Source organism: Podarcis liolepis, assembly GCF_965112155.1.
Source record: "Podarcis liolepis genome assembly, chromosome: 4".
Classification (NCBI taxonomy): domain Eukaryota; kingdom Metazoa; phylum Chordata; class Lepidosauria; order Squamata; family Lacertidae; genus Podarcis; species Podarcis liolepis.
The window spans coordinates 61,059,522-61,073,331 of record NC_139558.1 but is presented as its reverse complement, the minus strand read 5'-3'; the positions used below and the strand labels follow the sequence as shown (position 1 = coordinate 61,073,331).

The window sequence follows — 13,810 nt, the reverse complement described above, 5'->3', positions numbered from 1 at the left end:
TATAGAATTGCAATCTTAGTCAACTCTTTTAAATACTGTAAATCTGAATAGCTTGGACACAAAACAGGTTTAGGTTTTTGTTTGTTTTGTTGCTAACTTTTTTATTCCAAGTTCTTACCAGCATGGGAAAGAAGCTAGATCTCAAATTAGAATTCTTAGTTTCTAAAGATAGGAAATTAAAGTTTGACAACTCCCACCAAAAGCCCAGATTCAACCTCAAATGCAACATTTACTTGATATTTCTACAGAGTGCTTTAGTACTACAACAGCAGATAATCTTCTAATTTCTGTGACACCTGTCCTATTAATTGGAAATGCTTCCAATATCCAGATCTATCATCACACAGGTAACTGAGCATGTTATTGTCCAAGCATATGTGTTATGAATTCTGAAATGATGGACTATGCCAAGGCCAGATGTCAGAGATGTTGAAACTGATAATCCATCAGTAATTTTCTATCTGTCGGAATAGCTCTGACCCACTGAACTAAATAAATATGTTTAATCACAAACTGGTTAACTTATCAAAAAGTGCCATAGGGTAAACAGAAGGTCTTGTCAAACAGAGGGCAGGCATTGCCTGAACTACAGCTACGCACAGAAGCCTGGCAGGGTACCTTATCTTAATATCTTTACTTTCTGAAATACACAGATAAAAAAATCACATTAGAAAATCCTGCATTATTTATAAGGAACTATACCCCAAACAACATGCATTTCTGTAGAGTTTTCCCCATCTTGTGGGAGTGGGGTGGGAAATCAACCACCATTTCTTCACAAATCTTTAATGAACACAAATCAAGCAAAATGTTTATGCCTCAGGTCAATGTGAATTCCAAAACAAAAAACAAAAAACCTGCTCCTAGAAGAAACAGGCCCTCTACACTTGTCTGGATTGTGCCTTGAATCATCTGTTACCTGTTACAGAATGAAATGTGACACGTGAATGACTAAAAATAAATGTCAGATCAAGTGCTACTACTGCACGCACTATCGAAGCATTCTGATGAAACTAGTGAAAAAGTAGTTATTCCTCTGAAGTAACATACCAACAACCCAGAGATATTAACGTGTCACTGTACTGCTGTCCTGTGTTGGCAGCCATGACAGAAAGCTCTTGAACTTGTTTATTCACACTTGTTTAATCCTGTTTCCATACAGTGCCTCACAGCCTTTGGGGCTGAGAAGATGGATGACGAGAGCTAAGGCCACAAGGGGTTGGGGTCACAATGTCACTGGATCTCATTAACTACATCACTCACCGCACCAGACACTTCAGAGGTCAACTCAGCTGAGGACGCTAGGATAGGTGATGAAGGAATGGCTGACACATGCGCTCATTTTTTTTTTTAATCCTGCTGTTGATATCACATATATTGAAATAAGGGCATTCCCTCAGCTTGCCCTTAACCTGCCCAATATGTTGGTTCATTTTAACACCAATTGTTTAAAGCTTGTTTCCACATGTCAAAGCAAAATAGCTGAAAAGCAACAAAAGTACACAAACGGGGGGGGGGGGGAATCAGGACGTAGGACTAGTTCTGTATTATTATTATTTTTTAAAAAAATTGCAAACCAACTCACCTTTTACCTTTACCTTACTAGGAGAAACAGAAGTTCAACTGCATAGCTGTGCATGCTCACTCTCTGTCTTTACACATTAACTCTTGTCTCTCTAATTTAAAATTGGAATGTAAACGAAATAAATAAATAGATGACACACACATACTTTCCCACCGTATTTTAAGGTTACAGAAGACCATATGAACACAGCTGTTTTTCATATAGGAAAGAGTTATGACAGACAAACTCTCCTGGTTGTTCATTTGTGCCAGTGAGACTGAGTGAACTTGCTGACAAAAAACTCCCAATGTTGCGATGCTTTTATTAAAAGTTTTATAAAACTTTATATTTTAAATTCTTCAGACACTAAAATGCTCAAAATGAAAGACAGGTCCAATCAAAAAGAAAAAAGCTGAGAAAAAGAAGCAAGGATACAAGGCAATTGGGTTACTGTGCAGCATTTTCTGAAGCTGCTGTCACACGGTAGTTGAAGGAAGAACATAAAAGTCCTGCTGGATCAGGCCAAAGTTCCAATGAGTCCAGCAGTCTGTTCTCACAGTGGCTAGCCCAGTGCCCATGGAAAGTACACAAACAGAACCCAAGCACAATAGCATTCTCCCAGCCTGCAATTCCAAGCTACTGGTATTCAGAGACAATAGTGATCAGTAGGGTGGATGTGGTTACCTGACCATCCTGTCCCCAACATTGTTGTGGCTTACCAGAAAGCAGAGGGTGGTGGTGAGGTTGGCATGGTGCTCCTGCTGGTACATTTGTACTGCACCCAACTTGCTGCTGCCTCACCCCTCCATCTCTGCCTTCCAGTATGCCACTGAGATGCCAGTGACCTGAGACCAAACAAGTGCTGCCCGTCTCTGACCACAACAGTTCAGAGCCATACTGCCTCCTAGAGTGGAGTTGGAACATAAGCCTCATCCTCCATGGATTTGTCTATTCCTCTTTTAAAGACATCTAAGTTGGTAGCCATCACTACGTCTTGTGGGAGAGAATTCCATAGTTTAACTAAGAGCAGTGTAAGAGCAGGACTTTCACCTGTCCTGAAGTTTCCAACATTTAGCTATATTGGACGTCCCTGATTTCTAGTATCATAAGTGAAAGGGGGAAACTGTCCACTTTCTCCACAACATGCGTAATTTTATACAACTGCATCACATTCCCTCTTGTTTGCCTTTACTCTAAACTAAAAAGTCCCAAATGCTGTAATGTTTTCTCACTGGGGAGTCCTTCCATACATCCTACTTTACTGAGGACAGCTGCTTATGTGAAGAGCTGTCAAAGGACAGTCCTCTATTTGAAGTTGTCACTTATCTGAAGAGCTATTTAAAGTCTGATTTGAAGATAAAGTACCACAAGAAGCAGAAGCAGGGACTTTGAAGCTGCCCATCAACAGCACCTGGGTAGCAGATAGAACAGGCAAACAGCTTACCTGTTTGCATTATGGTGAGATGTACTGTATTTCTATTTAAATTAAATAATTTAAAAATCTAGATCTGCACATAAAAATTAGAATGTGCAAATTTGATGTAAACCTTTTCCTTCTTTTCCTGTCTTTTTTGGTGATGCACTGAAGAAAGCTGAAGAAAAAGACACTCACTTTAGGGATGAGTGTTTTCCCCTTGTGGAAATAATTTTTAAAAAATTCATGATTTTCATAATTTTTTCTGTGCAAATCCCAAATTACCATGCACATGCTAGAAAAACACTTGAGTGAATTTAAAGGCTGTCAAGATAAATGGACCATCAGGTTTCCTTAATATTTTGTTACTTTCGCTTCATATAATAAAGCTCTATAAATTCTAAAGTTTTTAATCTTCAAGCTCCCCCGACCTTTACACATTTTCCTCTACCAACTTCTAAAACATCTCCCAAATAACAAAGTGAGTTGTAACCTCCAAAAACCCAAGCCTCAATAAATTTGCTCATCTCCAAGGTGCTATGAGACTTTTAATTTTTGCAGGAACGAATGAACATGGCTACACTTCTGGAAGTTCTCTTGAATGTTAGTATCGTCAGAACTGACAAGAGATTTCCTTTGTGTATATAAAAATGTTTCATTAAGATAGAAGAGAAGGGGGCAAAAACAACTGATGGAAGATGGTATAATAGGAAAAACAGCCCTGAGAGTCCAAACTGTTGGGAAAACTCTCATATTAGATAGGCAAGTCCTGGGGTTTTTTTAAGCGTGATTTTTAAAAGTGTATCTTATTTTCCACCTCAAATGGAGGAAAAAAAGTAATGCCTAAATATTTAATTAGAACTGTAACTACTTCATTTGTTTTTTAAGCAAGCACAATCACATTACTTGTTAGTCACTTGTTATCAATAAGCCTACAACACATTTAATAACATAAACATAAATACATTATGCCATTTTAAAAGTTCACACAAAACACCTACCATTCAATATATATACACACAAACCAATCCCCAATGAAAATATGGTAAGGATGTTGAAAGCAAACTGTATTTATGCACCATTTTGAAATCAATAGGTCAGTCATCACATTAGTGATGGCTTTAAGACTTAACCCTGCTATTGTTCTCTGTGTCTATTATGTCCAACAAGAAGGAAATATCCAAGCAAGATGGGGGAAGAAAATATTGTGACTGCTTGCTAATGTGTCAAGGCCATTGTCTCTACTTGGACATGGCAGTGCAAGAATATTTAGCAACATGTATATCAAAGAACAACAATTCTACTCATTTAAGAGAATACTGTCAAATATTATCTACGGAAGTCATGGTAACGGCACCAGTTCTTTATATAACTCAGATATTTGCCTGTTACTTACTAGACTGAAACCACTGGCTCCAGTCATTCTGAATACTGAACAGGCATCAGATACTTAATTATTCAAATATTGTGAAGTGACTCCCTACATGAAAAATGCAGAAGTTTTCATCTCTTGGGGTTACAAAAAAGAAAGTGATAGAATTCTACTTTCTATAAACAAAAGTAACTACTAGTAATGAAATCCCATCAATGTCACCAACTTTACCCCAATGATTTCTGACAATTAGGAGTTCAATGTGCTTTGTTAGTATTGAGATCATGTAGTGTTTTGTAAATGGTTTGGAGTGCTGCTTCAAATGATTTTTTTATCTCATCTGACATCATAAATTGTACAACATGTCTGAGGCATATGCCAACAATAGCCAGTATTTTAATTAATATTCAAATAGCACTTGCGGGTTTCTATACAGAGAGAACAGAGGTGTGGAAATGCAAATGTGTTAAATAATATGATGTGCTATCTTGATCAGCTATGCTGTTTTCTCAACTGACTAAAATTAGAAAAATACTGAGCATGCCAAAAGTACAAGGAACAGAGAACAACAGTAATCAACCTATACAGCATCAGACTGTTAGAATAAAAATGATATAAGATGCACTATAAGATGCTTAGCTTTAAATACTCTCTCAAGAAGAATATGTACATTTCAGTAGCTTTCCAAACTGTACAAAAAGTAGAATTTCACACAGCATGCCAGCCACGCCTTCTCTACAAAGTGTGAAGAGGATGTGTCTGCATGTGTGCTTCCTGCCTTTCAAACATTACAGAAAATACATAGTTGGCATATGGTGGAAATGTATTTGCTGTAATCTGAAACATTGTTAAAAATTAAACAATCCAAAATATATAGTAGAATAAAAAATATTTCTCAACAAAAATCAGTGACATTGAAATGGGGCCAGTTCAAGTATGTTTAGCCCAATGATGAATAATAGTTCATTAAATCACAAAGTTACATGATCATCCAGCTAATGAAGCCTGGTTTCATATTACTGAAGTAGTATGTCAGCCATGGAAAACTCCCCACGGTTCAACCCTACTTGCATGGTAATATATAAACTTCTGGTGTAGCATTCATTTTCAGGAAGTATCCCTTTTCCGCATAAAGCATTCATGCTCAAGGCAAGAGCCAAACAACCTTAGGCTGCATGATTTTGCATTCACTCAGTGGTTAAAGGTGGATGTTCAGAAATGTGAAATCTGGCCTCCAATGCACAAGAGAGATACAACTGTATGTCTGATGTCTCTGCTGAAGCAAACTCATAATTATTTGTTTTTGCTGTCAGTATTAGTCTAAGTGTGCCACATATTATTACGGTTAGGAAGTTACTGAAGATTCAGTTTTATTGAATATATGATGCAGCTACAATGAATCAGTACAGACTATTAAGTGCACTTGTCCATAGAAAAATAAGTAAACAGCATGTAACACCCATCCCCTCCACACAAGAGAAGTACTGCTTTGTCCATCCATCCTAATACTGTCTACTCTGACTGGCAGTGACCCTCAAAGATTTCAGGTCACATCTCATGCAAAATGCTTGTGCTTCCCTTTAAAGTCATATGGGTCTTATGACCAAAGTATCTGAAGGAACACCTGCTACCATATCAATCTTACTCTATAATGAAATCATTTTCATAGGCTCTCCTCTAGTCCCTCAACCATTTAAAGAAAGGTAGATGGAGGCCGGGAGAGAAAGGGCCTTCTCAGTGCGGGTGCCTCATTTGTGGAGTTCTCTTTCCAGGGCTGACCCACCCAGCGTCAACGTTGTTATCCCTTTGGCACTGTATTCCTTTCAGGCAATGTCATTTTTATCGTCAAAACTTTTTATTTCATTTTTTATTTCATAAAGTAGTAAAAAAAAACAACCCTCAAAGGATAGTGCTTTTATTGTATCATAATGGTCTCTTGCTGTCTCTCAATGCACTATTGTAATAATTTATATTGGTTTTGTATACTGTCCTGGAAACTCTGCTGAAGGATAGTATATACATATTTTAAGTGGGGGGCGGGGGGCAAATCACCTGAGATGCTAGGAACTGAATCAAGATTTTCCTGCATGGAAAGTGTTTGCACTGCCACAAAGCTATGTCCCCCCTGCAATGGGTTGCAGTAGTGTAACTGCAGAGTATGGCATAAGCAATTTTACACATTCGGTTAAAAAAATAAATGGTGGTCATGTAAAAAGGGTTAATAATAACAGATCCAAAAGCAATATTTCTAATCATATCAAATTCTCCACTCCAACAAACTTATTAGATCTACGCTTCCCAAACTCAAAATTTCATTGAATTTACTTAACTGACTCCCTGGAGGTTATCTACTATATTCCAATCTCACCCCTTTTCAGTTTCACTTCCCATGCTCCTTCAACTCAACTCAAGATAATATAGTTTGCATAAAGTTGAGTCTTATGAGATCACTCCTTCCTTTCCACAATTCCTGTTTTAACTTACACCTTGAGAAATCTTAATTTTTTTAAAAGGTATTTTAGAGATGTAAAATTGTTGCATCTAGCCAGCTAGTATCTATACTTCCAAATCTGAAAAAAACCCACTGAATTTGGTATACTATATTTTTATTATTATTATTAAAATACTTGGATTTTTAGGTACCTTTGATCAAATTTAATTTTATCAGCAATCTTATAGGATGGTTAGTCAGTCTATAATATGGTGGGTCTTTTCATCTAATCCTTATATTGGTACAAACTAGAGAGACATGAAACAAGATTAGACATATTGTGTGAAAAAAATTGGTTCATGTTTTAGAGTGATGCCCTTGCTAAATTCAGTAAATGCCATAATCTCTTATTCTGACAGATAAAAGCATCAATTTACTCTAGATTTTAAAGCAAACAGGATCATTATGTTTGGAGAGTGGTCCAGAGCTTGCTATTTCAGCAATCTGTGACCTATAAATAATGCAAGACCATTTCCTCTCTTTAAATGAAATCAGGCAAGCACCCTGAAAGATGGTGGCCAAAATACAGCCTTTAGCTATATTCTTCAGTATCTTGACTAAATTAAAAAGAAGGATATTGTTCATTATTTTATCAGCATCAAGCCTCGTTTTTTTACTGGAAAAAGTGAATTTATATAAATTGTTTCTAATTTTTAATATACTGTACGCAAACACAAAAAAGTAGGGAAGCCCTGCTAAATAAGTGACTTGTGTTTTGTTCCAAAAGAAAGGGTAGGAGGGAAATGATCAGTTTTTGCATGACTTTTGACCTCTGAACCACAACCTTCTTGCTACTAAAGCATTCAACACCTCATTTAATCTCTCTCCTCACTACACTGGCCCAGTGCTGAAAAAAGAAAAGGGAAAAAAATAATCTGGGGACTTCATCAATTTTTCATGAATTTTCATTTAGGCCAGAGCCCCTCTTACAGTGGTCGATAGATCAAGCGGCTGCCTCATATTCAACACCTGGGGCTACAGCTGCTATCTCTAGTACTGCAACCAACTCTGCCTGGATTAGAGATAGTGCTCTGGATCTGAGACAGTCTCAGCCAGCGCTAGGCGTTCTCTCTATTCTAAGTGCAGGTATGAATCTTACCTTTGCAACTTCTTCAAGCTGTGTCTTATGATCGTTTCAACTGGATTTGAGTAAATTAAAGGTTGAAACAAGTCCTAACCTTATTAAGGTTTATGCAAATTGCTTCTAAACAAATTGCAAATTCTTTAAAAGAAAATCAGAGGATTTTATTCCCTAAAACTTAAAACAGTCTTTCAAGTAGGAATATGTAAAACTTTAAAAGAAAAAAAATCACAGGTATACTTGATCTATTACTAAAATGTAAGTATAACCTGACAGTTCTGGGAACTTCATAATCCGTACAAAAGTGTGGAGAAGACTTTAAAAAGGACATGCAAAATGTTTGCCACAAAACATTATGAAAAAAGAAAAATAGGCATCACTAGCAAATTGTTATAAAAGTGGACTTCATGATTTGTAGGGCCCCATGAATCCTACCAGAACATACAACTATATGTTGTTACCAGGGTGTGATACATCTACAGGATAATTGCTATACAGCCAGGCCGGGGGTGGGGCAGGGTGGTCCTTGCATATGGATCAATCTTATGTTTCATCATGAGAAGCGTGTTGGAATTGTATAAGAAACTGCTGCAGAAGAGGGACTATGAGTAACATCATGGAAAGAGTATTTCTATGATTAAGGTTAACTGTGAAGCTCCCTTGTTATTTTTGCTGCATGTTGTTTAAGTCATCTTGTTATATTTATAGTATCAGAATGTGGCTTATTGGTTTGTTACTATATTTGCTACTGCTTTGCTGTGTTATTATGAAATTGTTTTGCAGTGTTTATTTGAAATGTATTCCTGTTCTCTTTGTTGGAATCTGCTTTGAGCATTCTTTTTTGTGGAAAAGTGGCTTGCAAATAAATTGAATGAATGAATGATTTGGCTTGTTTTAATCTCCAAACTGGAATAAAGTTCCTAGATTGACTTTCCCCTTCCTTGGCAGCTCTCAAAGAACCAGACCAATCCTCTTGCACTGCCAGTAGGGTATCAGCTTTCTTCGTTCCCTTTCTTCTCTGTGGTCCTAACATGCTGTGCGGTGCATTATGACTAAAAAAGCGGTTTACCATTGGGAGTACTTTGGGGACTGAGATTTGGGTGCAGAAGGGTGTTTCTTCATTTCATCAGATTGGCTTGAGAGATAAACTAATGCGTTTCAGATTTGTTCTAGAAACAAATGTGTTCATTTCCAAGTTATTCTGAGCAGAACTTGGGGGAGTTCACCCTTCTTTTATTACAAGATATGAGCCCCAACTTACAAGTTATTGAACATATAAAGAAAATAGGGCATTAAGCTTTGGGGACAGGTAGCTTCAGGTGGGGGAAAGAGACAAAATCCCTCTCTGCTACGTCCTGGACCTAATCTAGATTAAGGGGCCCCATGGCTGTTGTTACTTAAAAAAATAAGAGATTAGCAGCCATAGAATTCAAACATGTGTCAGTTATGCCTGGTTTTAGTTTTGTTCATTCTCTTTCAATTTGTAACTATTCCAAGCAACCATTTCTTTACTTTCCTTGCAGCATATTATTTATTTAGCGTCAACGGTCAATTAAGAATATTTTTTTCCATATTCTACTTACTATTTATTAAGGTTACAATGATATGTACATGTACATCAGAGCAAGTTCTGTTGAAGTCAATTGAACTTATATCTAAATATATAAACATAGGACTGCAGAACAAGCTTATCCAAAATTAAGCTTAAAACAAGCCAAAAATATCAGGTGAATGTAATCTTTATTGCGGTCCAAAAACCTGTAACATAGATTCAGAATAAAATGCAGATTCATTCAGACAACCCCCTGGAAGAGGGAGACCGAGACGATATTTGTTTAGTCTTTAAGTATGATGATCTTTGATACATATGACTGCCGAAAGAAACTTTGCCATGGCCACTGTGATATCACTAGACTTGTCATCCAGAAGATATTTAGTATAGTAGGCTTCAGATTTACCCAGCCGATTTGCCAGTAGGGGTTTAATCAATAGATCCCTAGCTTCCTCATATTGTTCACAATGCCTCATACAATCGACATCCTGAGAGCATACACAGAGCCTATTTTGATAAGGGATGCCTCTCAGTCTGCCATTTAGAACTTCTGATGGAAATACATTTAATCTGGCTTTGGTAAAGAGATACCAATAAATTGGTACAGACAGATTTCTAAGATATGCAGGTATCTGAAAATCGTACCCGTAATGAATTCCTACTACTATCAGGCCACAGATAACATGAGATTGAGATTAGGAGATTGCTATTTGATATGGTCCCAGACCCTTTGCCTTGGAGATTCAAGGGCAGTATCATAGCCCAGATGGTACAATAGTGAAGGTGGCATTCAAATCGAAGTGGCTTTTCTGATCATAGTTTTCATCCATGAGCTGATAAACTCCTCGTTGTTTAGGTGCGGGAGTAGCCCCTTCCCTAGGCCAAAGACTGAGATCTTGAGTCAGTATCTCAGGGCAGCCCACCATGCTTTAGTTGAAAGGGGGCATATCAGGTGAATGAGAAAATGTCTGAATCGTATGAAAACTGAAGGTGAGATGATTTATAATCAGCCTCAGTTAAAGTAGAATAAAATCATGCACCACAAATCATGCACCCTGCATTATTTATAAATATTCCTTAAATAACTTATTTTTTAGTCAATTGTCTCTGAAGTTTCTAGGATAGAGACAATACTTCAAACTCCGTAACTCTACTTCCAAAGGTGGTAATTAATCTAGTACACTACTAAATTTTATCTGAATATATGTAGTAAATGTGCAAATTTCCGTTTATTCTAAAATCAATGTATTGGAGTCAAATACATCTTGTGTGAGTGAAAAGGCATTTCTACTCAAACAAGGTTTTTCCTGAGTTCTGCTGATGTAGCTCCCTATGCCACACCTGACACTGTTGTGGTGCGGAGGTTGACAGGTGGTGCATGGCATTGCAATGAAGAGGATGGGGGAAAACTCTGAAGCCCTTCATGAAACCAGACCAAAGTTTTCAATAGAAGCACTCTGTTATCTGTGAAAGTTTGTAACTCAATTCCATCAATCTTAATGGAACATCTTAACATAAACATACCACCATTTATCTTAAAGGAAAGGCAAACAGCCTCTCAATTTAAATAGCTAGGAATCTTACCTTTAAGACCCAAAGAGTTTAACTGGTAAATGCAAACTATGAAACTTCAAGGCTATAAAAACTGTAAAATAATGTAGTATCAGGTGCATGATCACATTTCAAAAACTCTTCTCTATAGTTTTTGCCTTGGATTTCATGTTCTCTGATCTTTGGTGTGTTGGTTTTTTTATTTGTCTACAGTGAATCCAAGGTTTTTTCCCCCTCCCCAAGGACTTTTTTAAAACTGACTTGCAGTTCATGCATGACCTACCACCAGCTGCAGTGGTTAAGAATTTAACTCGGGAGATTGCACATATTGTAACTGGAGACTCACAGCAGTCTCTGAAGAAGAGATCAGTGATATTCAATATAATAAAGTATTCTTTTATGTTTTCAAAAAACAAGCAGTTTTTCTGGTATGATGAGGAAAGGCTAGATCAAAGAGCTAAATAATTCTTAGTCTATTAACACATGAATTTATGGAGTAAAACCAAATTTAGTTAAAAATTATAACATGATGATGGCTATGATGATAGTAATATTGATATGTTTAACTTTTACACTACCTATTTATTACAATTATCTAAATTCATAAATTAGCAAACATTGAGCAGTGAGAAAATGTGATCAACGGGGCTTCTTATGTATATCAACAAGGTACCATTTGGGGAAGGATGAATGCTCTCAAAATGAATAAAATTCCCAGATTTATTTATATTCTGAGAGGATTCCCACCTTTTATAAAAAGATCATATTTCCAAAAGTTAATCTCTCTGTTTAGGAAATGTTTTTGGGGATCAACAACACCTAGAATATCGTTGCAAAGAATGAAGTTACAAATTAAAGAAGGTGGTTTTGGAATTCCGAATTTGGAACTATATCACTCTGCCTATTTATTGACAAGTACTAAATATTGGAAACCCACTGTTGGTCTTAATTTTCTGATGTGGGCAACCCTAGAATATACACACCTTTAGTTGGTTAGACAATAGTAGGATCAAAATATTTGAAATCCCAGTTGACTCTGGAAACAACTAAGTCAGTTAGAAGGATATGGAATATATTGTCTATCAAAAACAAATTTGATCCATTCTCACATGCCAAACTTACTTTGTGGGGAAATCCTACTCTAAAAATTTGGGGGAGGATATAGTGACATGGAAAAATTGGACAGAAGCAGGTGTGTTGACTTTGGACCAACTAATAGATGAGGAAGATGAATTTTACACCAATGATGTTTTAATATCCTCTATCAGATGCAACTCAATGGCAATATCTTCAGTTACAACCTCTAGCAAGTGAGTTTGGGCCAGCAGCCCTCTCAGCTTTTGAGACACCTGAGATATTGGAACAATTTGATAACTCATTTGAAACTTAAAAGCCAGTGGTTACTTATTTATAGATATATATTAATGATCACTAAGTTGCATAAGTAGTCTAAGAAATGGCTGGAATAAAGAATTGTAACTTTCAGTATTACCTAGACAGTGGGAAAGGTATCAATGGACCTTAAATTGAGACTTACACAGCAAAAAATAATGATCAGGATTTATTGGACTCCTTTACGTTTGTATAAAAAAGGACTAAGGTAGCTCTATGCTGGAGATGTGGTAAGGACAGTGCCTCTTTGAAACACATGTTCATACAACGTTCTAAACTAAATTTTGGCAGAAAGTGCTGGACTGTGTAAGTCCAGTGAAGCACCTACTATATAGAAGTTAACAATGGGACAATGAAAAAGGATTATATGGACCCTAATGGTGGCCAAGAGACTGATACTGATGAAATGAAGCAATAAAGATACAATCCCCTTTAATCAATGAATTGACAATATGACAACACTCACAACTTATGAACGGACTGCTTATATATGTAGACTTTGCTTGGATAAATATGACAACATTTGGAATGAGTTTATACAGAATGTAGTAGGTTATTAATATCTACATATGTATTAGGATAATAATATCATATTTATTTATGTAAGAATGTATGGGGGTATATTACATTGTATTTTTTTCTGCACCTTTTTTCTTTCCTTATTTTTCTGTTTCTGTATCACTTTATTTCTTTATAACTGAAATTCTTTCAATAAAATATTATTACCAAAAATCAAAAGAACAAAGTACAAAGTACATCTTGTTTGGCGCTTCTACTATAAATGCTAATACTAATACAAATCTACCACACAAATAGACAAAAATCACCAATGCCAACAAGAACAAATTTCACATAGTTTAAATAAAAATGCTACTTTTATCCTAGCAATCGCCTGATATTCTGATAATTTTATGTCACATAAACATCTCACATAAGTCAAAATCTATTCCAAGGTACACATTGAAAATCCTCTCTGCTTAATTCTTCCTTTACAATTAGGTTCTTAACCTTGGCTGGATAATGCACATAATCAATAGAGGAAACAGATTAAAAAAAAAAACCCAACCCACATTATATATCTATGATACCCTAAAGTCAATTCTACTATACTATACAAATAGTAAAATTCTTCCTTAATTTGCTTTCATGAATAGGTTCTCCCTCAGTGCAAACAGTGGTTATCAAAAACACCATAGATGCCTTCAGTGTCAACTTTTAAAAAAGCTACTCCTTATGTATTGTCACATGCCACACGCACAATGTACGGACTATGGTATGAGCATATGAAGGCTCTGAAATTTCCAACAATACATGGGAAAACTTGACAAGATGTCTTGATAAAAAGAAATAAATAGGCAGTGATGTATATATAAAATGACAGCTATATTTTGAC

General features: G+C 36.3%; 1 protein-coding gene and 1 long non-coding RNA gene across 30 annotated transcripts in view; one reads left to right on the top strand and one right to left on the bottom strand.

Moving 5' to 3' along the window:
• Positions 1 to 1,497, top strand: part of LOC310704830 — a 57,869-nt gene extending 56,372 nt beyond the window's left edge. Inside the window, exon 3 of the long non-coding RNA XR_014525056.1 lies at positions 1,163 to 1,497. This is a non-coding gene — a long non-coding RNA (uncharacterized lncRNA). The remainder of the gene's footprint in view (positions 1 to 1,162) is intronic.
• The window catches only part of ROBO2 (roundabout guidance receptor 2), a 799,183-nt gene that overhangs the window by 390,049 nt on the left and 395,324 nt on the right, over positions 1 to 13,810 (bottom strand). The window lies entirely within an intron of this gene.